General features: G+C 50.2%; 1 long non-coding RNA gene across 4 annotated transcripts in view; it reads right to left on the bottom strand.

Annotated features, from left to right (window-relative positions):
- LOC125326284 overlaps positions 1-22,848 on the bottom strand; it is a 40,718-nt gene that overhangs the window by 12,971 nt on the left and 4,899 nt on the right. For 3 of the 4 annotated variants that reach the window (XR_007203732.1, XR_007203731.1, XR_007203733.1), the window contains 60 exons: positions 22,620-22,785; positions 22,499-22,540; positions 22,252-22,398; positions 22,051-22,130; positions 21,868-21,973; positions 20,666-20,827; positions 20,375-20,540; positions 20,254-20,295; positions 20,007-20,153; positions 19,806-19,885; positions 19,623-19,728; positions 18,421-18,582; positions 18,130-18,295; positions 18,009-18,050; positions 17,762-17,908; positions 17,561-17,640; positions 17,378-17,483; positions 16,176-16,337; positions 15,885-16,050; positions 15,764-15,805; positions 15,517-15,663; positions 15,316-15,395; positions 15,133-15,238; positions 13,931-14,092; positions 13,640-13,805; positions 13,519-13,560; positions 13,272-13,418; positions 13,071-13,150; positions 12,888-12,993; positions 11,686-11,847; positions 11,395-11,560; positions 11,274-11,315; positions 11,027-11,173; positions 10,826-10,905; positions 9,441-10,748; positions 9,150-9,315; positions 9,029-9,070; positions 8,782-8,928; positions 8,581-8,660; positions 8,398-8,503; positions 7,196-7,357; positions 6,905-7,070; positions 6,784-6,825; positions 6,537-6,683; positions 6,336-6,415; positions 6,153-6,258; positions 4,964-5,125; positions 4,673-4,838; positions 4,552-4,593; positions 4,305-4,451; positions 4,104-4,183; positions 2,719-4,026; positions 2,428-2,593; positions 2,307-2,348; positions 2,060-2,206; positions 1,859-1,938; positions 1,676-1,781; positions 474-635; positions 183-348; positions 62-103 (listed from right to left, as the gene is read on the bottom strand). This is a non-coding gene — a long non-coding RNA (uncharacterized LOC125326284). Of the gene's footprint in view, positions 1-61; positions 104-182; positions 349-473; positions 636-1,675; positions 1,782-1,858; positions 1,939-2,059; positions 2,207-2,306; positions 2,349-2,427; positions 2,594-2,718; positions 4,027-4,103; positions 4,184-4,304; positions 4,452-4,551; positions 4,594-4,672; positions 4,839-4,963; positions 5,126-6,152; positions 6,259-6,335; positions 6,416-6,536; positions 6,684-6,783; positions 6,826-6,904; positions 7,071-7,195; positions 7,358-8,397; positions 8,504-8,580; positions 8,661-8,781; positions 8,929-9,028; positions 9,071-9,149; positions 9,316-9,440; positions 10,749-10,825; positions 10,906-11,026; positions 11,174-11,273; positions 11,316-11,394; positions 11,561-11,685; positions 11,848-12,887; positions 12,994-13,070; positions 13,151-13,271; positions 13,419-13,518; positions 13,561-13,639; positions 13,806-13,930; positions 14,093-15,132; positions 15,239-15,315; positions 15,396-15,516; positions 15,664-15,763; positions 15,806-15,884; positions 16,051-16,175; positions 16,338-17,377; positions 17,484-17,560; positions 17,641-17,761; positions 17,909-18,008; positions 18,051-18,129; positions 18,296-18,420; positions 18,583-19,622; positions 19,729-19,805; positions 19,886-20,006; positions 20,174-20,253; positions 20,296-20,374; positions 20,541-20,665; positions 20,828-21,867; positions 21,974-22,050; positions 22,131-22,251; positions 22,399-22,498; positions 22,541-22,619; positions 22,786-22,848 lie in introns of those variants that run through there. The other variant, XR_007203734.1, reaches the window with a different exon arrangement.

Here is a 22,848-nt window from a genome sequence, read left to right on the forward strand (position 1 = left end):
GAGCTGCCCCAGAATTTGGCACCCAAGCAATAACTGGTTGCGTCCACTGGTCACTGCTTACCTCACTCACTTGACCTTGACTGCTGATATCCAGGTTTACTTCCTAAAAATAAAGACAAAGAACAGCCCTGCAACATAACCAAAATGAAACACCACCCCTGAAAAGCTGAATGGTGACCAACCTTCCCAGGGGAGAAGGGGCAAAACAAAGTGGAAAAGCACATGCCGATGTAGTGTCCAAAAGTGTTGCATTGCCAAGGTAGGTTCCACCTGAAAGTGCTCAACTGTGACCTCTTTCTGCAAGGGTGTCTGTCATGTTGGAGTAGCGATTTGAATGCTGCAGACCACCTGTAAAACACAAAAAAAATCAAAGGCTACTTATAGTTTCATCACTAATACAACAACTCCAGTAGCATCCACTTCTGTGCTGGAATCAATACTCATCCAGCTCATGGTCCCCCCGGTGCCAATACCCTGCTGTGCCAAGTGCCTCGCATCTTCAAAATGAAAATCCGAACAGTGAGGTAAACGTAGAGCCCAGAGTCAGGCCGTAGCTTGGACTTCAGGCACCGACCCACCTCGTTGCTGTGCTCCTCTGGTCTCCTCCGTTCACATCAGGTTTACATGCTCTCCCTCTGCAAAAGAATTATTTGTCAAAGTTACCCAGCTTAGCCTTTCCCAAGTTCTCATTCCTCAAAGCAAACTGCCTAGGATCCCACAGTAGTGGGCCTTAGGACAAACTACTATGAAACTGCAAGACACCACTGCACCACTCCCACGTCTCCACTGAACACCACACAGACTGGCCACAGTCACTCCATCCGAGGCGTGGCTCAGGTGGCTGAGCAAAGCAAAAGGCTCCCTGTAAAGTCTCCTTTCTTCTCCACCTACTCCCCCGCCAGGACTACTCTACAGGGCAGAGCAATTCCAGGCTAGACACAAACTCAAACAACACATTATACTACAAGCAGTGTGACATGAAGATGATAAAAAAAGCTCTCGGCAAGAAGAACGATGGCAAGGACAGAGACGATGCCAAAAGAGACAACCGATGGTATGGCATTGGTGGATGAAGGGGGCTCTAAGGAGCAGAAGAAAAGACTGTAACAGTGACCTGTTCTAAGAACTGTCAGTCACAATGATCAAGATGGCTGTGAGAGACAATGCCACGTTTAGAATGCTCCCATATCCTGACAATCTTACAAGCCCCAGGACATTACAGCTCACGGCTGGAAAGGATGGATGGCAGTACAGCCGGGAACAAGGCCTCAAAAGAGATCCGACTCAATGCTTTCAAGATGTGATTCCAAGATGTGGCCAAGCCCACTAGTAAAAGAACAAGTGATATTGGCATCCTACCGAGAAGTACGAAAGTTCAAGAAGCTGGAGATGATGGCCAATGCTTATGATAAGCCCCTTAAGGGTAAAAGGCAGAGAGATCTGATCCAAGGGAAGCCAAAGACACAGAACACACACCGGACAAGACAACACACACCGGGACTGCTCTGCCCTCCACACCTCAGCATTGTGATCAAAAGCGAGGCTTTCCCTTTACGTGGCCTAAGGGGCCCTCTCGTGAACATCCCCATCTCCAAAGCTAATTCAAAAATCCCTCCCACCAAGTCCTGACCCAGCACCCCACTCTCATCCCCCTCCCTGAGGTGTAGCCCTCAACTTAGCTCTCAGATATCCAGGGATGCAAATCCTCATCAGGTGCAAAAGAAGGCCGCCTCATCATCTGGGAAGTTCCTGCCCTCAGAGGGCTGTTCTCTCTTAGTCTACTGCAATAAAGAAAACCAAACATCAGTGCCTGAACTCAGCAGCACATCAGCCAAAACCCGACAATTCCACTACTCACCGTCTCCTGAGAACGTCCCGGTCCTCGGCTCATACGCTGTGGCCGCACTCCTAGGCCGACGCCGCCGTCGCAGGGTATCCCTGGGTTAAGAGGGGACAAGGTGATGTGGCATTGCTGAAACTTGAGTGGACCCTCGCTCCTCCCTCCCTCCCCGACTCGCCGCAACTCCTCAGCCATTGCCAAAAGCTGCCCAGATGGCACCTTCAAACAGAAAAGGTACAGGCTTCATCGCAGAGCCCTGTAATACTTCTGGAAGGCTCACAGGGGCAGCTCAAGGGTGATAAACTGGCTCCATCAGCTGGTCCATGAGGGGGTTCAGCCCCTGCAGGCATAATACAAGTGGGCCACCTAAAACACACAAATGGATGCTTAGACAATGCATGCTTTGAGCTGCCCCAGAATTTGGCACCCAAGCAATAACTGGTTGCGTCCACTGGTCACTGCTTACCTCACTCACTTGACCTTGACTGCTGATATCCAGGTTTACTTCCTAAAAATAAAGACAAAGAACAGCCCTGCAACATAACCAAAATGAAACACCACCCCTGAAAAGCTGAATGGTGACCAACCTTCCCAGGGGAGAAGGGGCAAAACAAAGTGGAAAGGCACATGCCGATGTAGTGTCCAAAAGTGTTGCATTGCCAAGGTAGGTTCCACCTGAAAGTGCTCAACTGTGACCTCTTTCTGCAAGGGTGTCTGTCATGTTGGAGTAGCGATTTGAATGCTGCAGACCACCTGTAAAACACAAAAAAAATCAAAGGCTACTTATAGTTTCATCACTAATACAACAACTCCAGTAGCATCCACTTCTGTGCTGGAATCAATACTCATCCAGCTCACGGTCCCCCCGGTGCCAATACCCTGCTGTGCCAAGTGCCTCGCATCTTCAAAATGAAAATCCGAACAGTGAGGTAAACGTAGAGCCCAGAGTCAGGCCGTAGCTTGGACTTCAGGCACCGACCCACCTCGTTGCTGTGCTCCTCTGGTCTCCTCCGTTCACATCAGGTTTACATGCTCTCCCTCTGCAAAAGAATTATTTGTCAAAGTTACCCAGCTTAGCCTTTCCCAAGTTCTCATTCCTCAAAGCAAACTGCCTAGGATCCCACAGTAGTGGGCCTTAGGACAAACTACTATGAAACTGCAAGACACCACTGCACCACTCCCACGTCTCCACTGAACACCACACAGACTGGCCACAGTCACTCCATCCGAGGCGTGGCTCAGGTGGCTGAGCAAAGCAAAAGGCTCCCTGTAAAGTCTCCTTTCTTCTCCACCTACTCCCCCGCCAGGACTACTCTACAGGGCAGAGCAATTCCAGGCTAGACACAAACTCAAACAACACATTATACTACAAGCAGTGTGACATGAGGATGATAAAAAAAGCTCTCGGCAAGAAGAACGATGGCAAGGACAGAGACGATGCCAAAAGAGACAACCGATGGTATGGCATTGGTGGATGAAGGGGGCTCTAAGGAGCAGAAGAAAAGACTGTAACAGTGACCTGTTCTAAGAACTGTCAGTCACAATGATCAAGATGGCTGTGAGAGACAACGCCACGTTTAGAATGCTCCCATATCCTGACAATCTTACAAGCCCCAGGACATTACAGCTCACGGCTGGAAAGGATGGATGGCAGTACAGCCGGGAACAAGGCCTCAAAAGAGATCCGACTCAATGCTTTCAAGATGTGATTCCAAGATGTGGCCAAGCCCACTAGTAAAAGAACAAGTGATATTGGCATCCTACCGAGAAGTACGAAAGTTCAAGAAGCTAGAGATGATGGCCAATGCTTATGATAAGCCCCTTAAGGGTAAAAGGCAGAGAGATCTGATCCAAGGGAAGCCAAAGACACAGAACACACACCGGACAAGACAACACACACCGGGACTGCTCTGCCCTCCACACCTCAGCATTGTGATCAAAAGCGAGGCTTTCCCTTTACGTGGCCTAAGGGGCCCTCTCGTGAACATCCCCATCTCCAAAGCTAATTCAAAAATCCCTCCCACCAAGTCCTGACCCAGCACCCCACTCTCATCCCCCTCCCTGAGGTGTAGCCCTCAACTTAGCTCTCAGATATCCAGGGATGCAAATCCTCATCAGGTGCAAAAGAAGGCCGCCTCATCATCTGGGAAGTTCCTGCCCTCAGAGGGCTGTTCTCTCTTAGTCTACTGCAATAAAGAAAACCAAACATCAGTGCCTGAACTCAGCAGCACATCAGCCAAAACCCGACAATTCCACTACTCACCGTCTCCTGAGAACGTCCCGGTCCTCGGCTCATACGCTGTGGCCGCACTCCTAGGCCGACGCCGCCGTCGCAGGGTATCCCTGGGTTAAGAGGGGACAAGGTGATGTGGCATTGCTGAAACTTGAGTGGACCCTCGCTCCTCCCTCCCTCCCCGACTCGCCGCAACTCCTCAGCCATTGCCAAAAGCTGCCCAGATGGCACCTTCAAACAGAAAAGGTACAGGCTTCATCGCAGAGCCCTGTAATACTTCTGGAAGGCTCACAGGGGCAGCTCAAGGGTGATAAACTGGCTCCATCAGCTGGTCCATGAGGGGGTTCAGCCCCTGCAGGCATAATACAAGTGGGCCACCTAAAACACACAAATGGATGCTTAGACAATGCATGCTTTGAGCTGCCCCAGAATTTGGCACCCAAGCAATAACTGGTTGCGTCCACTGGTCACTGCTTACCTCACTCACTTGACCTTGACTGCTGATATCCAGGTTTACTTCCTAAAAATAAAGACAAAGAACAGCCCTGCAACATAACCAAAATGAAACACCACCCCTGAAAAGCTGAATGGTGACCAACCTTCCCAGGGGAGAAGGGGCAAAACAAAGTGGAAAAGCACATGCCGATGTAGTGTCCAAAAGTGTTGCATTGCCAAGGTAGGTTCCACCTGAAAGTGCTCAACTGTGACCTCTTTCTGCAAGGGTGTCTGTCATGTTGGAGTAGCGATTTGAATGCTGCAGACCACCTGTAAAACACAAAAAAAATCAAAGGCTACTTATAGTTTCATCACTAATACAACAACTCCAGTAGCATCCACTTCTGTGCTGGAATCAATACTCATCCAGCTCATGGTCCCCCCGGTGCCAATACCCTGCTGTGCCAAGTGCCTCGCATCTTCAAAATGAAAATCCGAACAGTGAGGTAAACGTAGAGCCCAGAGTCAGGCCGTAGCTTGGACTTCAGGCACCGACCCACCTCGTTGCTGTGCTCCTCTGGTCTCCTCCGTTCACATCAGGTTTACATGCTCTCCCTCTGCAAAAGAATTATTTGTCAAAGTTACCCAGCTTAGCCTTTCCCAAGTTCTCATTCCTCAAAGCAAACTGCCTAGGATCCCACAGTAGTGGGCCTTAGGACAAACTACTATGAAACTGCAAGACACCACTGCACCACTCCCACGTCTCCACTGAACACCACACAGACTGGCCACAGTCACTCCATCCGAGGCGTGGCTCAGGTGGCTGAGCAAAGCAAAAGGCTCCCTGTAAAGTCTCCTTTCTTCTCCACCTACTCCCCCGCCAGGACTACTCTACAGGGCAGAGCAATTCCAGGCTAGACACAAACTCAAACAACACATTATACTACAAGCAGTGTGACATGAGGATGATAAAAAAAGCTCTCGGCAAGAAGAACGATGGCAAGGACAGAGACGATGCCAAAAGAGACAACCGATGGTATGGCATTGGTGGATGAAGGGGGCTCTAAGGAGCAGAAGAAAAGACTGTAACAGTGACCTGTTCTAAGAACTGTCAGTCACAATGATCAAGATGGCTGTGAGAGACAATGCCACGTTTAGAATGCTCCCATATCCTGACAATCTTACAAGCCCCAGGACATTACAGCTCACGGCTGGAAAGGATGGATGGCAGTACAGCCGGGAACAAGGCCTCAAAAGAGATCCGACTCAATGCTTTCAAGATGTGGCCAAGCCCACTAGTAAAAGAACAAGTGATATTGGCATCCTACCGAGAAGTACGAAAGTTCAAGAAGCTGGAGATGATGGCCAATGCTTATGATAAGCCCCTTAAGGGTAAAAGGCAGAGAGATCTGATCCAAGGGAAGCCAAAGACACAGAACACACACCGGACAAGACAACACACACCGGGACTGCTCTGCCCTCCACACCTCAGCATTGTGATCAAAAGCGAGGCTTTCCCTTTACGTGGCCTAAGGGGCCCTCTCGTGAACATCCCCATCTCCAAAGCTAATTCAAAAATCCCTCCCACCAAGTCCTGACCCAGCACCCCACTCTCATCCCCCTCCCTGAGGTGTAGCCCTCAACTTAGCTCTCAGATATCCAGGGATGCAAATCCTCATCAGGTGCAAAAGAAGGCCGCCTCATCATCTGGGAAGTTCCTGCCCTCAGAGGGCTGTTCTCTCTTAGTCTACTGCAATAAAGAAAACCAAACATCAGTGCCTGAACTCAGCAGCACATCAGCCAAAACCCGACAATTCCACTACTCACCGTCTCCTGAGAACGTCCCGGTCCTCGGCTCATACGCTGTGGCCGCACTCCTAGGCCGACGCCGCCGTCGCAGGGTATCCCTGGGTTAAGAGGGGACAAGGTGATGTGGCATTGCTGAAACTTGAGTGGACCCTCGCTCCTCCCTCCCTCCCCGACTCGCCGCAACTCCTCAGCCATTGCCAAAAGCTGCCCAGATGGCACCTTCAAACAGAAAAGGTACAGGCTTCATCGCAGAGCCCTGTAATACTTCTGGAAGGCTCACAGGGGCAGCTCAAGGGTGATAAACTGGCTCCATCAGCTGGTCCATGAGGGGGTTCAGCCCCTGCAGGCATAATACAAGTGGGCCACCTAAAACACACAAATGGATGCTTAGACAATGCATGCTTTGAGCTGCCCCAGAATTTGGCACCCAAGCAATAACTGGTTGCGTCCACTGGTCACTGCTTACCTCACTCACTTGACCTTGACTGCTGATATCCAGGTTTACTTCCTAAAAATAAAGACAAAGAACAGCCCTGCAACATAACCAAAATGAAACACCACCCCTGAAAAGCTGAATGGTGACCAACCTTCCCAGGGGAGAAGGGGCAAAACAAAGTGGAAAAGCACATGCCGATGTAGTGTCCAAAAGTGTTGCATTGCCAAGGTAGGTTCCACCTGAAAGTGCTCAACTGTGACCTCTTTCTGCAAGGGTGTCTGTCATGTTGGAGTAGCGATTTGAATGCTGCAGACCACCTGTAAAACACAAAAAAAATCAAAGGCTACTTATAGTTTCATCACTAATACAACAACTCCAGTAGCATCCACTTCTGTGCTGGAATCAATACTCATTCAGCTCACGGTCCCCCCGGTGCCAATACCCTGCTGTGCCAAGTGCCTCGCATCTTCAAAATGAAAATCCGAACAGTGAGGTAAACGTAGAGCCCAGAGTCAGGCCGTAGCTTGGACTTCAGGCACCGACCCACCTCGTTGCTGTGCTCCTCTGGTCTCCTCCGTTCACATCAGGTTTACATGCTCTCCCTCTGCAAAAGAATTATTTGTCAAAGTTACCCAGCTTAGCCTTTCCCAAGTTCTCATTCCTCAAAGCAAACTGCCTAGGATCCCACAGTAGTGGGCCTTAGGACAAACTACTATGAAACTGCAAGACACCACTGCACCACTCCCACGTCTCCACTGAACACCACACAGACTGGCCACAGTCACTCCATCCGAGGCGTGGCTCAGGTGGCTGAGCAAAGCAAAAGGCTCCCTGTAAAGTCTCCTTTCTTCTCCACCTACTCCCCCGCCAGGACTACTCTACAGGGCAGAGCAATTCCAGGCTAGACACAAACTCAAACAACACATTATACTACAAGCAGTGTGACATGAGGATGATAAAAAAAGCTCTCGGCAAGAAGAACGATGGCAAGGACAGAGACGATGCCAAAAGAGACAACCGATGGTATGGCATTGGTGGATGAAGGGGGCTCTAAGGAGCAGAAGAAAAGACTGTAACAGTGACCTGTTCTAAGAACTGTCAGTCACAATGATCAAGATGGCTGTGAGAGACAACGCCACGTTTAGAATGCTCCCATATCCTGACAATCTTACAAGCCCCAGGACATTACAGCTCACGGCTGGAAAGGATGGATGGCAGTACAGCCGGGAACAAGGCCTCAAAAGAGATCCGACTCAATGCTTTCAAGATGTGATTCCAAGATGTGGCCAAGCCCACTAGTAAAAGAACAAGTGATATTGGCATCCTACCGAGAAGTACGAAAGTTCAAGAAGCTGGAGATGATGGCCAATGCTTATGATAAGCCCCTTAAGGGTAAAAGGCAGAGAGATCTGATCCAAGGGAAGCCAAAGACACAGAACACACACCGGACAAGACAACACACACCGGGACTGCTCTGCCCTCCACACCTCAGCATTGTGATCAAAAGCGAGGCTTTCCCTTTACGTGGCCTAAGGGGCCCTCTCGTGAACATCCCCATCTCCAAAGCTAATTCAAAAATCCCTCCCACCAAGTCCTGACCCAGCACCCCACTCTCATCCCCCTCCCTGAGGTGTAGCCCTCAACTTAGCTCTCAGATATCCAGGGATGCAAATCCTCATCAGGTGCAAAAGAAGGCCGCCTCATCATCTGGGAAGTTCCTGCCCTCAGAGGGCTGTTCTCTCTTAGTCTACTGCAATAAAGAAAACCAAACATCAGTGCCTGAACTCAGCAGCACATCAGCCAAAACCCGACAATTCCACTACTCACCGTCTCCTGAGAACGTCCCGGTCCTCGGCTCATACGCTGTGGCCGCACTCCTAGGCCGACGCCGCCGTCGCAGGGTATCCCTGGGTTAAGAGGGGACAAGGTGATGTGGCATTGCTGAAACTTGAGTGGACCCTCGCTCCTCCCTCCCTCCCCGACTCGCCGCAACTCCTCAGCCATTGCCAAAAGCTGCCCAGATGGCACCTTCAAACAGAAAAGGTACAGGCTTCATCGCAGAGCCCTGTAATACTTCTGGAAGGCTCACAGGGGCAGCTCAAGGGTGATAAACTGGCTCCATCAGCTGGTCCATGAGGGGGTTCAGCCCCTGCAGGCATAATACAAGTGGGCCACCTAAAACACACAAATGGATGCTTAGACAATGCATGCTTTGAGCTGCCCCAGAATTTGGCACCCAAGCAATAACTGGTTGCGTCCACTGGTCACTGCTTACCTCACTCACTTGACCTTGACTGCTGATATCCAGGTTTACTTCCTAAAAATAAAGACAAAGAACAGCCCTGCAACATAACCAAAATGAAACACCACCCCTGAAAAGCTGAATGGTGACCAACCTTCCCAGGGGAGAAGGGGCAAAACAAAGTGGAAAAGCACATGCCGATGTAGTGTCCAAAAGTGTTGCATTGCCAAGGTAGGTTCCACCTGAAAGTGCTCAACTGTGACCTCTTTCTGCAAGGGTGTCTGTCATGTTGGAGTAGCGATTTGAATGCTGCAGACCACCTGTAAAACACAAAAAAAATCAAAGGCTACTTATAGTTTCATCACTAATACAACAACTCCAGTAGCATCCACTTCTGTGCTGGAATCAATACTCATCCAGCTCACGGTCCCCCCGGTGCCAATACCCTGCTGTGCCAAGTGCCTCGCATCTTCAAAATGAAAATCCGAACAGTGAGGTAAACGTAGAGCCCAGAGTCAGGCCGTAGCTTGGACTTCAGGCACCGACCCACCTCGTTGCTGTGCTCCTCTGGTCTCCTCCGTTCACATCAGGTTTACATGCTCTCCCTCTGCAAAAGAATTATTTGTCAAAGTTACCCAGCTTAGCCTTTCCCAAGTTCTCATTCCTCAAAGCAAACTGCCTAGGATCCCACAGTAGTGGGCCTTAGGACAAACTACTATGAAACTGCAAGACACCACTGCACCACTCCCACGTCTCCACTGAACACCACACAGACTGGCCACAGTCACTCCATCCGAGGCGTGGCTCAGGTGGCTGAGCAAAGCAAAAGGCTCCCTGTAAAGTCTCCTTTCTTCTCCACCTACTCCCCCGCCAGGACTACTCTACAGGGCAGAGCAATTCCAGGCTAGACACAAACTCAAACAACACATTATACTACAAGCAGTGTGACATGAGGATGATAAAAAAAGCTCTCGGCAAGAAGAACGATGGCAAGGACAGAGACGATGCCAAAAGAGACAACCGATGGTATGGCATTGGTGGATGAAGGGGGCTCTAAGGAGCAGAAGAAAAGACTGTAACAGTGACCTGTTCTAAGAACTGTCAGTCACAATGATCAAGATGGCTGTGAGAGACAACGCCACGTTTAGAATGCTCCCATATCCTGACAATCTTACAAGCCCCAGGACATTACAGCTCACGGCTGGAAAGGATGGATGGCAGTACAGCCGGGAACAAGGCCTCAAAAGAGATCCGACTCAATGCTTTCAAGATGTGATTCCAAGATGTGGCCAAGCCCACTAGTAAAAGAACAAGTGATATTGGCATCCTACCGAGAAGTACGAAAGTTCAAGAAGCTAGAGATGATGGCCAATGCTTATGATAAGCCCCTTAAGGGTAAAAGGCAGAGAGATCTGATCCAAGGGAAGCCAAAGACACAGAACACACACCGGACAAGACAACACACACCGGGACTGCTCTGCCCTCCACACCTCAGCATTGTGATCAAAAGCGAGGCTTTCCCTTTACGTGGCCTAAGGGGCCCTCTCGTGAACATCCCCATCTCCAAAGCTAATTCAAAAATCCCTCCCACCAAGTCCTGACCCAGCACCCCACTCTCATCCCCCTCCCTGAGGTGTAGCCCTCAACTTAGCTCTCAGATATCCAGGGATGCAAATCCTCATCAGGTGCAAAAGAAGGCCGCCTCATCATCTGGGAAGTTCCTGCCCTCAGAGGGCTGTTCTCTCTTAGTCTACTGCAATAAAGAAAACCAAACATCAGTGCCTGAACTCAGCAGCACATCAGCCAAAACCCGACAATTCCACTACTCACCGTCTCCTGAGAACGTCCCGGTCCTCGGCTCATACGCTGTGGCCGCACTCCTAGGCCGACGCCGCCGTCGCAGGGTATCCCTGGGTTAAGAGGGGACAAGGTGATGTGGCATTGCTGAAACTTGAGTGGACCCTCGCTCCTCCCTCCCTCCCCGACTCGCCGCAACTCCTCAGCCATTGCCAAAAGCTGCCCAGATGGCACCTTCAAACAGAAAAGGTACAGGCTTCATCGCAGAGCCCTGTAATACTTCTGGAAGGCTCACAGGGGCAGCTCAAGGGTGATAAACTGGCTCCATCAGCTGGTCCATGAGGGGGTTCAGCCCCTGCAGGCATAATACAAGTGGGCCACCTAAAACACACAAATGGATGCTTAGACAATGCATGCTTTGAGCTGCCCCAGAATTTGGCACCCAAGCAATAACTGGTTGCGTCCACTGGTCACTGCTTACCTCACTCACTTGACCTTGACTGCTGATATCCAGGTTTACTTCCTAAAAATAAAGACAAAGAACAGCCCTGCAACATAACCAAAATGAAACACCACCCCTGAAAAGCTGAATGGTGACCAACCTTCCCAGGGGAGAAGGGGCAAAACAAAGTGGAAAAGCACATGCCGATGTAGTGTCCAAAAGTGTTGCATTGCCAAGGTAGGTTCCACCTGAAAGTGCTCAACTGTGACCTCTTTCTGCAAGGGTGTCTGTCATGTTGGAGTAGCGATTTGAATGCTGCAGACCACCTGTAAAACACAAAAAAAATCAAAGGCTACTTATAGTTTCATCACTAATACAACAACTCCAGTAGCATCCACTTCTGTGCTGGAATCAATACTCATCCAGCTCATGGTCCCCCCGGTGCCAATACCCTGCTGTGCCAAGTGCCTCGCATCTTCAAAATGAAAATCCGAACAGTGAGGTAAACGTAGAGCCCAGAGTCAGGCCGTAGCTTGGACTTCAGGCACCGACCCACCTCGTTGCTGTGCTCCTCTGGTCTCCTCCGTTCACATCAGGTTTACATGCTCTCCCTCTGCAAAAGAATTATTTGTCAAAGTTACCCAGCTTAGCCTTTCCCAAGTTCTCATTCCTCAAAGCAAACTGCCTAGGATCCCACAGTAGTGGGCCTTAGGACAAACTACTATGAAACTGCAAGACACCACTGCACCACTCCCACGTCTCCACTGAACACCACACAGACTGGCCACAGTCACTCCATCCGAGGCGTGGCTCAGGTGGCTGAGCAAAGCAAAAGGCTCCCTGTAAAGTCTCCTTTCTTCTCCACCTACTCCCCCGCCAGGACTACTCTACAGGGCAGAGCAATTCCAGGCTAGACACAAACTCAAACAACACATTATACTACAAGCAGTGTGACATGAGGATGATAAAAAAAGCTCTCGGCAAGAAGAACGATGGCAAGGACAGAGACGATGCCAAAAGAGACAACCGATGGTATGGCATTGGTGGATGAAGGGGGCTCTAAGGAGCAGAAGAAAAGACTGTAACAGTGACCTGTTCTAAGAACTGTCAGTCACAATGATCAAGATGGCTGTGAGAGACAATGCCACGTTTAGAATGCTCCCATATCCTGACAATCTTACAAGCCCCAGGACATTACAGCTCACAGCTGGAAAGGATGGATGGCAGTACAGCCGGGAACAAGGCCTCAAAAGAGATCCGACTCAATGCTTTCAAGATGTGATTCCAAGATGTGGCCAAGCCCACTAGTAAAAGAACAAGTGATATTGGCATCCTACCGAGAAGTACGAAAGTTCAAGAAGCTGGAGATGATGGCCAATGCTTATGATAAGCCCCTTAAGGGTAAAAGGCAGAGAGATCTGATCCAAGGGAAGCCAAAGACACAGAACACACACCGGACAAGACAACACACACCGGGACTGCTCTGCCCTCCACACCTCAGCATTGTGATCAAAAGCGAGGCTTTCCCTTTACGTGGCCTAAGGGGCCCTCTCGTGAACATCCCCATCTCCAAAGCTAATTCAAAAATCCCTCCCACCAAGTCCTGACCCAGCACCCCACTCTCATCCCCCTCCCTGAGGTGTAGCCCTCAACTTAGCTCTCAGATATCCAGGGATGCAAATCCTCATCAGGTGCAAAAGAAGGCCGCCTCATCATCTGGGAAGTTCCTGCCCTCAGAGGGCTGTTCTCTCTTAGTCTACTGCAATAAAGAAAACCAAACATCAGTGCCTGAACTCAGCAGCACATCAGCCAAAACCCGACAATTCCACTACTCACCGTCTCCTGAGAACGTCCCGGTCCTCGGCTCATACGCTGTGGCCGCACTCCTAGGCCGACGCCGCCGTCGCAGGGTATCCCTGGGTTAAGAGGGGACAAGGTGATGTGGCATTGCTGAAACTTGAGTGGACCCTCGCTCCTCCCTCCCTCCCCGACTCGCCGCAACTCCTCAGCCATTGCCAAAAGCTGCCCAGATGGCACCTTCAAACAGAAAAGGTACAGGCTTCATCGCAGAGCCCTGTAATACTTCTGGAAGGCTCACAGGGGCAGCTCAAGGGTGATAAACTGGCTCCATCAGCTGGTCCATGAGGGGGTTCAGCCCCTGCAGGCATAATACAAGTGGGCCACCTAAAACACACAAATGGATGCTTAGACAATGCATGCTTTGAGCTGCCCCAGAATTTGGCACCCAAGCAATAACTGGTTGCGTCCACTGGTCACTGCTTACCTCACTCACTTGACCTTGACTGCTGATATCCAGGTTTACTTCCTAAAAATAAAGACAAAGAACAGCCCTGCAACATAACCAAAATGAAACACCACCCCTGAAAAGCTGAATGGTGACCAACCTTCCCAGGGGAGAAGGGGCAAAACAAAGTGGAAAAGCACATGCCGATGTAGTGTCCAAAAGTGTTGCATTGCCAAGGTAGGTTCCACCTGAAAGTGCTCAACTGTGACCTCTTTCTGCAAGGGTGTCTGTCATGTTGGAGTAGCGATTTGAATGCTGCAGACCACCTGTAAAACACAAAAAAAATCAAAGGCTACTTATAGTTTCATCACTAATACAACAACTCCAGTAGCATCCACTTCTGTGCTGGAATCAATACTCATTCAGCTCACGGTCCCCCCGGTGCCAATACCCTGCTGTGCCAAGTGCCTCGCATCTTCAAAATGAAAATCCGAACAGTGAGGTAAACGTAGAGCCCAGAGTCAGGCCGTAGCTTGGACTTCAGGCACCGACCCACCTCGTTGCTGTGCTCCTCTGGTCTCCTCCGTTCACATCAGGTTTACATGCTCTCCCTCTGCAAAAGAATTATTTGTCAAAGTTACCCAGCTTAGCCTTTCCCAAGTTCTCATTCCTCAAAGCAAACTGCCTAGGATCCCACAGTAGTGGGCCTTAGGACAAACTACTATGAAACTGCAAGACACCACTGCACCACTCCCACGTCTCCACTGAACACCACACAGACTGGCCACAGTCACTCCATCCGAGGCGTGGCTCAGGTGGCTGAGCAAAGCAAAAGGCTCCCTGTAAAGTCTCCTTTCTTCTCCACCTACTCCCCCGCCAGGACTACTCTACAGGGCAGAGCAATTCCAGGCTAGACACAAACTCAAACAACACATTATACTACAAGCAGTGTGACATGAGGATGATAAAAAAAGCTCTCGGCAAGAAGAACGATGGCAAGGACAGAGACGATGCCAAAAGAGACAACCGATGGTATGGCATTGGTGGATGAAGGGGGCTCTAAGGAGCAGAAGAAAAGACTGTAACAGTGACCTGTTCTAAGAACTGTCAGTCACAATGATCAAGATGGCTGTGAGAGACAATGCCACGTTTAGAATGCTCCCATATCCTGACAATCTTACAAGCCCCAGGACATTACAGCTCACGGCTGGAAAGGATGGATGGCAGTACAGCCGGGAACAAGGCCTCAAAAGAGATCCGACTCAATGCTTTCAAGATGTGATTCCAAGATGTGGCCAAGCCCACTAGTAAAAGAACAAGTGATATTGGCATCCTACCGAGAAGTACGAAAGTTCAAGAAGCTGGAGATGATGGCCAATGCTTATGATAAGCCCCTTAAGGGTAAAAGGCAGAGAGATCTGATCCAAGGGAAGCCAAAGACACAGAACACACACCGGACAAGACAACACACACCGGGACTGCTCTGCCCTCCACACCTCAGCATTGTGATCAAAAGCGAGGCTTTCCCTTTACGTGGCCTAAGGGGCCCTCTCGTGAACATCCCCATCTCCAAAGCTAATTCAAAAATCCCTCCCACCAAGTCCTGACCCAGCACCCCACTCTCATCCCCCTCCCTGAGGTGTAGCCCTCAACTTAGCTCTCAGATATCCAGGGATGCAAATCCTCATCAGGTGCAAAAGAAGGCCGCCTCATCATCTGGGAAGTTCCTGCCCTCAGAGGGCTGTTCTCTCTTAGTCTACTGCAATAAAGAAAACCAAACATCAGTGCCTGAACTCAGCAGCACATCAGCCAAAACCCGACAATTCCACTACTCACCGTCTCCTGAGAACGTCCCGGTCCTCGGCTCATACGCTGTGGCCGCACTCCTAGGCCGACGCCGCCGTCGCAGGGTATCCCTGGGTTAAGAGGGGACAAGGTGATGTGGCATTGCTGAAACTTGAGTGGACCCTCGCTCCTCCCTCCCTCCCCGACTCGCCGCAACTCCTCAGCCATTGCCAAAAGCTGCCCAGATGGCACCTTCAAACAGAAAAGGTACAGGCTTCATCGCAGAGCCCTGTAATACTTCTGGAAGGCTCACAGGGGCAGCTCAAGGGTGATAAACTGGCTCCATCAGCTGGTCCATGAGGGGGTTCAGCCCCTGCAGGCATAATACAAGTGGGCCACCTAAAACACACAAATGGATGCTTAGACAATGCATGCTTTGAGCTGCCCCAGAATTTGGCACCCAAGCAATAACTGGTTGCGTCCACTGGTCACTGCTTACCTCACTCACTTGACCTTGACTGCTGATATCCAGGTTTACTTCCTAAAAATAAAGACAAAGAACAGCCCTGCAACATAACCAAAATGAAACACCACCCCTGAAAAGCTGAATGGTGACCAACCTTCCCAGGGGAGAAGGGGCAAAACAAAGTGGAAAAGCACATGCCGATGTAGTGTCCAAAAGTGTTGCATTGCCAAGGTAGGTTCCACCTGAAAGTGCTCAACTGTGACCTCTTTCTGCAAGGGTGTCTGTCATGTTGGAGTAGCGATTTGAATGCTGCAGACCACCTGTAAAACACAAAAAAAATCAAAGGCTACTTATAGTTTCATCACTAATACAACAACTCCAGTAGCATCCACTTCTGTGCTGGAATCAATACTCATCCAGCTCACGGTCCCCCCGGTGCCAATACCCTGCTGTGCCAAGTGCCTCGCATCTTCAAAATGAAAATCCGAACAGTGAGGTAAACGTAGAGCCCAGAGTCAGGCCGTAGCTTGGACTTCAGGCACCGACCCACCTCGTTGCTGTGCTCCTCTGGTCTCCTCCGTTCACATCAGGTTTACATGCTCTCCCTCTGCAAAAGAATTATTTGTCAAAGTTACCCAGCTTAGCCTTTCCCAAGTTCTCATTCCTCAAAGCAAACTGCCTAGGATCCCACAGTAGTGGGCCTTAGGACAAACTACTATGAAACTGCAAGACACCACTGCACCACTCCCACGTCTCCACTGAACACCACACAGACTGGCCACAGTCACTCCATCCGAGGCGTGGCTCAGGTGGCTGAGCAAAGCAAAAGGCTCCCTGTAAAGTCTCCTTTCTTCTCCACCTACTCCCCCGCCAGGACTACTCTACAGGGCAGAGCAATTCCAGGCTAGACACAAACTCAAACAACACATTATACTACAAGCAGTGTGACATGAGGATGATAAAAAAAGCTCTCGGCAAGAAGAACGATGGCAAGGACAGAGACGATGCCAAAAGAGACAACCGATGGTATGGCATTGGTGGATGAAGGGGGCTCTAAGGAGCAGAAGAAAAGACTGTAACAGTGACCTGTTCTAAGAACTGTCAGTCACAATGATCAAGATGGCTGTGAGAGACAACGCCACGTTTAGAATGCTCCCATATCCTGACAATCTTACAAGCCCCAGGACATTACAGCTCACGGCTGGAAAGGATGGATGGCAGTACAGCCGGGAACAAGGCCTCAAAAGAGATCCGACTCAATGCTTTCAAGATGTGATTCCAAGATGTGGCCAAGCCCACTAGTAAAAGAACAAGTGATATTGGCATCCTACCGAGAAGTACGAAAGTTCAAGAAGCTAGAGATGATGGCCAATGCTTATGATAAGCCCCTTAAGGGTAAAAGGCAGAGAGATCTGATCCAAGGGAAGCCAAAGACACAGAACACACACCGGACAAGACAACACACACCGGGACTGCTCTGCCCTCCACACCTCAGCATTGTGATCAAAAGCGAGGCTTTCCCTTTACGTGGCCTAAGGGGCCCTCTCGTGAACATCCCCATCTCCAAAGCTAATTCAAAAATCCCTCCCACCAAGTCCTGACCCAGCACCCCACTCTCATCCCCCTCCCTGAGGTGTAGCCCTCAACTTAGCTCTCAGATATCCAGGGATGCAAATCCTCATCAGGTGCAAAAGAAGGCCGCCTCATCATCTGGGAAGTTCCTGCCCTCAGAGGGCTGTTCTCTCTTAGTCTACTGCAATAAAGAAAACCAAACATCAGTGCCTGAACTCAGCAGCACATCAGCCAAAACCCGACAATTCCACTACTCACCGTCTCCTGAGAACGTCCCGGTCCTCGGCTCATACGCTGTGGCCGCACTCCTAGGCCGACGCCGCCGTCGCAGGGTATCCCTGGGTTAAGAGGGGACAAGGTGATGTGGCATTGCTGAAACTTGAGTGGACCCTCGCTCCTCCCTCCCTCCCCGACTCGCCGCAACTCCTCAGCCATTGCCAAAAGCTGCCCAGATGGCACCTTCAAACAGAAAAGGTACAGGCTTCATCGCAGAGCCCTGTAATACTTCTGGAAGGCTCACAGGGGCAGCTCAAGGGTGATAAACTGGCTCCATCAGCTGGTCCATGAGGGGGTTCAGCCCCTGCAGGCATAATACAAGTGGGCCACCTAAAACACACAAATGGATGCTTAGACAATGCATGCTTTGAGCTGCCCCAGAATTTGGCACCCAAGCAATAACTGGTTGCGTCCACTGGTCACTGCTTACCTCACTCACTTGACCTTGACTGCTGATATCCAGGTTTACTTCCTAAAAATAAAGACAAAGAACAGCCCTGCAACATAACCAAAATGAAACACCACCCCTGAAAAGCTGAATGGTGACCAACCTTCCCAGGGGAGAAGGGGCAAAACAAAGTGGAAAGGCACATGCCGATGTAGTGTCCAAAAGTGTTGCATTGCCAAGGTAGGTTCCACCTGAAAGTGCTCAACTGTGACCTCTTTCTGCAAGGGTGTCTGTCATGTTGGAGTAGCGATTTGAATGCTGCAGACCACCTGTAAAACACAAAAAAAATCAAAGGCTACTTATAGTTTCATCACTAATACAACAACTCCAGTAGCATCCACTTCTGTGCTGGAATCAATACTCATTCAGCTCACGGTCCCCCCGGTGCCAATACCCTGCTGTGCCAAGTGCCTCGCATCTTCAAAATGAAAATCCGAACAGTGAGGTAAACGTAGAGCCCAGAGTCAGGCCGTAGCTTGGACTTCAGGCACCGACCCACCTCGTTGCTGTGCTCCTCTGGTCTCCTCCGTTCACATCAGGTTTACATGCTCTCCCTCTGCAAAAGAATTATTTGTCAAAGTTACCCAGCTTAGCCTTTCCCAAGTTCTCATTCCTCAAAGCAAACTGCCTAGGATCCCACAGTAGTGGGCCTTAGGACAAACTACTATGAAACTGCAAGACACCACTGCACCACTCCCACGTCTCCACTGAACACCACACAGACTGGCCACAGTCACTCCATCCGAGGCGTGGCTCAGGTGGCTGAGCAAAGCAAAAGGCTCCCTGTAAAGTCTCCTTTCTTCTCCACCTACTCCCCCGCCAGGACTACTCTACAGGGCAGAGCAATTCCAGGCTAGACACAAACTCAAACAACACATTATACTACAAGCAGTGTGACATGAGGATGATAAAAAAAGCTCTCGGCAAGAAGAACGATGGCAAGGACAGAGACGATGCCAAAAGAGACAACCGATGGTATGGCATTGGTGGATGAAGGGGGCTCTAAGGAGCAGAAGAAAAGACTGTAACAGTGACCTGTTCTAAGAACTGTCAGTCACAATGATCAAGATGGCTGTGAGAGACAATGCCACGTTTAGAATGCTCCCATATCCTGACAATCTTACAAGCCCCAGGACATTACAGCTCACGGCTGGAAAGGATGGATGGCAGTACAGCCGGGAACAAGGCCTCAAAAGAGATCCGACTCAATGCTTTCAAGATGTGATTCCAAGATGTGGCCAAGCCCACTAGTAAAAGAACAAGTGATATTGGCATCCTACCGAGAAGTACGAAAGTTCAAGAAGCTGGAGATGATGGCCAATGCTTATGATAAGCCCCTTAAGGGTAAAAGGCAGAGAGATCTGATCCAAGGGAAGCCAAAGACACAGAACACACACCGGACAAGACAACACACACCGGGACTGCTCTGCCCTCCACACCTCAGCATTGTGATCAAAAGCGAGGCTTTCCCTTTACGTGGCCTAAGGGGCCCTCTCGTGAACATCCCCATCTCCAAAGCTAATTCAAAAATCCCTCCCACCAAGTCCTGACCCAGCACCCCACTCTCATCCCCCTCCCTGAGGTGTAGCCCTCAACTTAGCTCTCAGATATCCAGGGATGCAAATCCTCATCAGGTGCAAAAGAAGGCCGCCTCATCATCTGGGAAGTTCCTGCCCTCAGAGGGCTGTTCTCTCTTAGTCTACTGCAATAAAGAAAACCAAACATCAGTGCCTGAACTCAGCAGCACATCAGCCAAAACCCGACAATTCCACTACTCACCGTCTCCTGAGAACGTCCCGGTCCTCGGCTCATACGCTGTGGCCGCACTCCTAGGCCGACGCCGCCGTCGCAGGGTATCCCTGGGTTAAGAGGGGACAAGGTGATGTGGCATTGCTGAAACTTGAGTGGACCCTCGCTCCTCCCTCCCTCCCCGACTCGCCGCAACTCCTCAGCCATTGCCAAAAGCTGCCCAGATGGCACCTTCAAACAGAAAAGGTACAGGCTTCATCGCAGAGCCCTGTAATACTTCTGGAAGGCTCACAGGGGCAGCTCAAGGGTGATAAACTGGCTCCATCAGCTGGTCCATGAGGGGGTTCAGCCCCTGCAGGCATAATACAAGTGGGCCACCTAAAACACACAAATGGATGCTTAGACAATGCATGCTTTGAGCTGCCCCAGAATTTGGCACCCAAGCAATAACTGGTTGCGTCCACTGGTCACTGCTTACCTCACTCACTTGACCTTGACTGCTGATATCCAGGTTTACTTCCTAAAAATAAAGACAAAGAACAGCCCTGCAACATAACCAAAATGAAACACCACCCCTGAAAAGCTGAATGGTGACCAACCTTCCCAGGGGAGAAGGGGCAAAACAAAGTGGAAAAGCACATGCCGATGTAGTGTCCAAAAGTGTTGCATTGCCAAGGTAGGTTCCACCTGAAAGTGCTCAACTGTGACCTCTTTCTGCAAGGGTGTCTGTCATGTTGGAGTAGCGATTTGAATGCTGCAGACCACCTGTAAAACACAAAAAAAATCAAAGGCTACTTATAGTTTCATCACTAATACAACAACTCCAGTAGCATCCACTTCTGTGCTGGAATCAATACTCATCCAGCTCACGGTCCCCCCGGTGCCAATACCCTGCTGTGCCAAGTGCCTCGCATCTTCAAAATGAAAATCCGAACAGTGAGGTAAACGTAGAGCCCAGAGTCAGGCCGTAGCTTGGACTTCAGGCACCGACCCACCTCGTTGCTGTGCTCCTCTGGTCTCCTCCGTTCACATCAGGTTTACATGCTCTCCCTCTGCAAAAGAATTATTTGTCAAAGTTACCCAGCTTAGCCTTTCCCAAGTTCTCATTCCTCAAAGCAAACTGCCTAGGATCCCACAGTAGTGGGCCTTAGGACAAACTACTATGAAACTGCAAGACACCACTGCACCACTCCCACGTCTCCACTGAACACCACACAGACTGGCCACAGTCACTCCATCCGAGGCGTGGCTCAGGTGGCTGAGCAAAGCAAAAGGCTCCCTGTAAAGTCTCCTTTCTTCTCCACCTACTCCCCCGCCAGGACTACTCTACAGGGCAGAGCAATTCCAGGCTAGACACAAACTCAAACAACACATTATACTACAAGCAGTGTGACATGAGGATGATAAAAAAAGCTCTCGGCAAGAAGAACGATGGCAAGGACAGAGACGATGCCAAAAGAGACAACCGATGGTATGGCATTGGTGGATGAAGGGGGCTCTAAGGAGCAGAAGAAAAGACTGTAACAGTGACCTGTTCTAAGAACTGTCAGTCACAATGATCAAGATGGCTGTGAGAGACAACGCCACGTTTAGAATGCTCCCATATCCTGACAATCTTACAAGCCCCAGGACATTACAGCTCACGGCTGGAAAGGATGGATGGCAGTACAGCCGGGAACAAGGCCTCAAAAGAGATCCGACTCAATGCTTTCAAGATGTGATTCCAAGATGTGGCCAAGCCCACTAGTAAAAGAACAAGTGATATTGGCATCCTACCGAGAAGTACGAAAGTTCAAGAAGCTAGAGATGATGGCCAATGCTTATGATAAGCCCCTTAAGGGTAAAAGGCAGAGAGATCTGATCCAAGGGAAGCCAAAGACACAGAACACACACCGGACAAGACAACACACACCGGGACTGCTCTGCCCTCCACACCTCAGCATTGTGATCAAAAGCGAGGCTTTCCCTTTACGTGGCCTAAGGGGCCCTCTCGTGAACATCCCCATCTCCAAAGCTAATTCAAAAATCCCTCCCACCAAGTCCTGACCCAGCACCCCACTCTCATCCCCCTCCCTGAGGTGTAGCCCTCAACTTAGCTCTCAGATATCCAGGGATGCAAATCCTCATCAGGTGCAAAAGAAGGCCGCCTCATCATCTGGGAAGTTCCTGCCCTCAGAGGGCTGTTCTCTCTTAGTCTACTGCAATAAAGAAAACCAAACATCAGTGCCTGAACTCAGCAGCACATCAGCCAAAACCCGACAATTCCACTACTCACCGTCTCCTGAGAACGTCCCGGTCCTCGGCTCATACGCTGTGGCCGCACTCCTAGGCCGACGCCGCCGTCGCAGGGTATCCCTGGGTTAAGAGGGGACAAGGTGATGTGGCATTGCTGAAACTTGAGTGGACCCTCGCTCCTCCCTCCCTCCCCGACTCGCCGCAACTCCTCAGCCATTGCCAAAAGCTGCCCAGATGGCACCTTCAAACAGAAAAGGTACAGGCTTCATCGCAGAGCCCTGTAATACTTCTGGAAGGCTCACAGGGGCAGCTCAAGGGTGATAAACTGGCTCCATCAGCTGGTCCATGAGGGGGTTCAGCCCCTGCAGGCATAATACAAGTGGGCCACCTAAAACACACAAATGGATGCTTAGACAATGCATGCTTTGAGCTGCCCCAGAATTTGGCACCCAAGCAATAACTGGTTGCGTCCACTGGTCACTGCTTACCTCACTCACTTGACCTTGACTGCTGATATCCAGGTTTACTTCCTAAAAATAAAGACAAAGAACAGCCCTGCAACATAACCAAAATGAAACACCACCCCTGAAAAGCTGAATGGTGACCAACCTTCCCAGGGGAGAAGGGGCAAAACAAAGTGGAAAGGCACATGCCGATGTAGTGTCCAAAAGTGTTGCATTGCCAAGGTAGGTTCCACCTGAAAGTGCTCAACTGTGACCTCTTTCTGCAAGGGTGTCTGTCATGTTGGAGTAGCGATTTGAATGCTGCAGACCACCTGTAAAACACAAAAAAAATCAAAGGCTACTTATAGTTTCATCACTAATACAACAACTCCAGT

Source organism: Corvus hawaiiensis, chromosome 5, assembly GCF_020740725.1.
Source record: "Corvus hawaiiensis isolate bCorHaw1 chromosome 5, bCorHaw1.pri.cur, whole genome shotgun sequence".
In the NCBI taxonomy this organism is placed as follows: Eukaryota; Metazoa; Chordata; class Aves; order Passeriformes; family Corvidae; genus Corvus; species Corvus hawaiiensis.